The following is a 4911-nucleotide window of genomic DNA, read 5'->3' as shown; positions in this document are numbered from 1 at the left end:
GTACTTGTGCTTACGCTAACGAAAGCCTTTTCATTTATTGTTTTAACAAGTTAATAAACGTATCAATTATCTTATTAATCTATTGTTAACTTATATACCTCATCTCTCCAACCTACGACGGAACGTGCATTCGTCGAAAAAGAAGCGTGTAGCAACCATCACTGGTTACTACACCACCTAGAAATTACAACACCAAGTATGTACTGCATTAATATTTAATATAAATATAATATATTAATATATTATTATTAATACTATTATTATTATTACTACTATTATGTATAGGTATTAATATTTATTTAAATTTATTGTTAAATGTAAAAATGTAGATGGGTAACAATTTATTACATAAATAAAATATTTGTGATTACAATGTTCACTTTAGTATAGTATTAGTATATAATTATAGAATTCCAATCACTTACATCACTTTTAACATTATTTGTTACAACTTAGAAGATGTAAGTTTTGTAACTATAGTGGATAGAGATGAAGATAACATCATTGAGGACCAAGATGTAGGAGATTTATCTAGCATGGTAATATTATGTTTTAATTTTTACCTATTTTTTTTTTTTTTTTGTTCTATTGCTTTGTCTAATATAAGAAAATAGATGATACCTAATATTATGACAAATTAGATAGGTATCATCACAGTTGTACCTACTAGTTTTGCATAGTATGCACATCTCTTTACCTCCATATTGTAGTTCTCCACTTCTGCTTGGTTAATTTTGTTCTATGTTATAAATGTGTGTGGCCTATGACATTATCTACACTTATTCTTAATTATTTTATTTACTCATTGATTAAATATACTATATATTATATATATTTGTATTTAAAAATACAATTTTTTTTTTAAGTAAATCATTGATTAAATATACTGTATATTATATATAAATAAATATATATATTATATATATATATATATATATATATTATATATATTGTATAATTAATCAATGATTTACTTAAAAAAAGTTTGTATTTTTTAATATTGTAGGAGAGAAATGCTGTCAATGACTGGTCTCACTATAATCCTAGCATGCTGAAGGCTCCTCCTGCTCCTGCTCTTTGAACATGTCACAACTTGGAAGTGAGTGCAAAAGTCATCAATAACGAAGATGATATGTTTGACCTGCCATCTGTATCCCATCAACAAATGCAATTTATTTCTTCAAACGAGAACTCTGGGAATACCAAATTAAATTTAAATTTAACAAAAAATGCAGATCAAACGCTTCGTCAGTCAGTTGTAGCAGATACTTCTAGAAGGAGGCCAGTACTTAGGCGACCTCAAACAGAAGCCTTAGTAGAAGCTAAATGGTGTACTTTAACATCAGCAACCCAAGAAGCTACTAAAGAGCATGCTATTTCTATTCAAATCTTGGAAATCCAACTTGAATATGAAAAAGTTAAGTTGGAAGCTGAAAAAGAAAAATTGGTTCAAGAAAAATTGAAAACCGAAATTCTTAGATTTGATCTTGATAAGAAAATTGGTGACATGGTGGAATATACAATACAAAAATGACTAATGCGGGAGTTTGATAGTACTGTTATATTTTTATTATTACTATTAACCTAAAGAAGTTTTTGTGATATCTTTTTAATTACTAATCAACAACTATAGTTCCTTTGTTAATAACTAACTATATAACACTTTTAATTTGTTTATTTTAATATGTGAAAAAGGTATTTGTTCTAAATAGTTATGAAAAAAGCTATATAATACTATGCTGAACAGACTACCTATATTTTTTATTACATTATTAGGCAAGTAAAACTTTCTAATGTGATTACTGACCTAAATAAAATGTTATCAATTGTAATAAAAAGCCATAATTAAAAAAATGATAACATTTTATACAAAAACATGATTATTTTTATCGAGTTTATTGTTTATTAAGAATTGTAATATAAAATAATATAAATTTCAAGTTAATAGCACTAACATATCTTGCAAGTAATGTAAATATAACTTATGACCTAACCATTCTTTCAAAATATACATCCACCAATGTTTGACGTTCTCTGTTGTCTTGCGTGATCCTTCGATGATGTATATTATACAGGATTAAAAATAAATACGATTTTTTCAACGTTTTTTACGTCCGTATTTATCTATGAAATTATATTTCATCAAATTTTATTGACAATTTATATGATCGAAATGAAGTGTTGTGTCCCTAATTGTGCTGCTGATAAAGAGAAATCAACTTTTGGTGTGCCTAAAAATGAAAACTTAAAAAAAACAATGGGAAGAAAATCTTGGTATTTTTCTTAAAAGCAGATCTCGAGTATGTGCTGCACATTTTCATGAAACTGATATAATTAAAACTTGGGTTTCAGGACAAGGACTTTCAAAATATTCTGTAAGTATATAATATAAATGTAAATATAAAGTTACTTAACTACTGAAATACCTAACATTGTTTGTATATATTAAATGTAAATTATAGATTTGTATGAAAATACCAAAACTACGACAAGGTGCCATTCCTTTCCCAGCAAATAAAAACTAATATTGAATGAATCTACACATAATCAATTATCAGTAATATTATATTATTTTAGGACAACAATTAATAAGCTTGTGATTTTTGTTATAATTTTTCTAGGTCATAAACTATAAGGACTTCAGCATAAAACATGACCATTGCTATAGTTCAGTTTCTCAGTAAACAAAAAATAAAGTATATTTTATAATTTGAATGAATAATTTGGTAACATTTTTGTTAATGTGGTAATTAATAGCATATTATTTTTATTTCCAGCTTGGCAATTTCAGCAGTGACAATTTAGCACCCGTATTACATACCAAAACACTGTTTTATACTGTTTTAAATGAACAAGTTAAAGTACCACTAAAATGGTTTATTGATATAGATGATGTATTTGAAAATCAAAGTACTACTGTTAAAAAAGCAATTTCATTTTAAAAATTAAGATCTTTTTCAAAAAATTATATGAAGTTTATTGAAAAACAACTTGTATTAGTTGAAGGTAAAATAAAATACATTTTGCAGTAGTAATTTTAATAAATTATATAATTTAATTTTTAATTCATTTTATAGATTTAACTATTATATCATATATTTATGGAAAAAAGTACATTATCTGACATTGGGATATCTTCTAATAATTTACTTAACTCTTTACAAGATCTGGAAAATATCACTAAATTTGATAAAAAAAAAAAAAAAATTACTGGAGCAATATCTTCTAATTAGTTATCCAATATAAATTTAGTGTCTGGAAACAAACAGTATGCAGATAGCTGTGGCCAATGGCATCATATCAACTGCTTAAACATCTTACGAGACAATGAAAGGTAACTTTAATTTAAAAATACTACATTTTGTAATTATCATAAAATATTAATAAGAATATCAAATATAAGTTATAATTTATAACCAAAACTTATGCTATATAATTGGTTTAGTGATATGTGTGTATGGTGCAGACGGCTTCTGTTTTGTATTAAAAAGAAGGCAACACGATTCTCAACTGGAAAATGTACTAGAACTTTTTTTTCCCCCAATAAGAAAAAAACTCTAAATAATATTCAAAAAGTCAAAAAAATATTATCGAAGAAGTGTTGCAGGGCAAAAAAAATAAATAAATAAATTACAGCAAAGCTTAATCAACTGTAAAAATGAAATGAAAAAAATGAATGATTCAAAGCTTTCAGAAATATTAGTAAATGCTGGAATTTCTAAGTGTCAATCTGACTCATTCAAGAAATATTTTCAGCAGCAAGGTTGAAAAATGCTAAAAATAAGAAATATATGAAAATTGGATGATTCTATGTCTTTTACTTTAAATCAGGTTTGTAATAATAAGTACTATTTTGTAATAACTAATAATTCTTTTTGCCATAAAGTTGGTAAGCTAAGGACATTTTTATTTAATTTTAATTAGGTCACCAAGTGGATACAGGTTTTTGAGAGACCAAAAAATATTACCTTTGCCGTGTGTTAATACTATAAGAAAAAACCTTTTAGCTGTTAAAGTTGGTTGTGGATTTGATCCTAACTTTTTTAAATTGTTGAAAAAAAATTTTTCGAAGAAGTCTGATGGTCAAAAAGTTGGAATACTTTCTTTAGACGAAATTTTTTTAAGAGAAAGCATAAATGTTAATACCAGAACTTTAGCATATACTGGATTGGAAGATTTCGGAAATGAAATAAATCATAAAATTGCTAGTTCTGAAAAAGCAAACCATGGTTTAGTGCTGATGTGGCAAAGCCTGGCTTACAACTTTACTCAGCCTATAGCAGTATTTGCTTCCAAAGGTTCAGTCAAAGGTAACAATGAATTAATAAAAATAAATATTAATTGATATTATAATACATGATTTATTTTAATTTTATAGGTGCTGATCTGGCAAAATTAGTTACTAAATCTATATTAGTGTTAGAAAATATTGGTGGTAAAGTAGTTGGTTTAACAAATGATGGAGCTACAACAAATCGTACTATGTGGAAGTTACTGGGAATAAGTACTAATGAGGATGATTTTAAGAACTATTTTGAGAATCAATTTGACTCATCTAGAAAGATACTTGTATTTTCTGATCCACCTCATTTAATAAAAACAATACGTAATCGATTATTTGGAAAAAACCAATTAAGGGTATTTAAAATTTTAATTTAAATACAAGATTAAAGTACCATAGTAGTATACATTTGTATGTTCTGCGCACTTTTGACTGCGGTGATTTTAAAATTTTTAGGTGGATTTTCCCCCCTCAAACTTTTTTTTTCTCCGCTGTACCAGTAAAAAAAACTGATTTTCAAAAACCATAATGTATGTTCTGCGCACTTTTGACTGCGGAGATTGTAAAATTTTAAGGGGGATTTTTCCCCTCAAACTTTTTTTTTCTCCGCTGTACTAGTAAAAAACACT

General features: G+C 26.4%; 1 pseudogene; it reads left to right on the top strand.

Annotated features, from left to right (window-relative positions):
* The first annotated feature begins 3802 nt into the window (after window positions 1-3802).
* On the top strand, window positions 3803-4659 carry LOC126552600 (uncharacterized; annotated as a pseudogene).
* Window positions 4660-4911: the final 252 nt, after the last annotated feature.

Source organism: Aphis gossypii, chromosome X, assembly GCF_020184175.1.
Source record: "Aphis gossypii isolate Hap1 chromosome X, ASM2018417v2, whole genome shotgun sequence".
Classification (NCBI taxonomy): Eukaryota; Metazoa; Arthropoda; class Insecta; order Hemiptera; family Aphididae; genus Aphis; species Aphis gossypii.
This window is presented reverse-complemented; position numbering and strand designations above follow the sequence as displayed.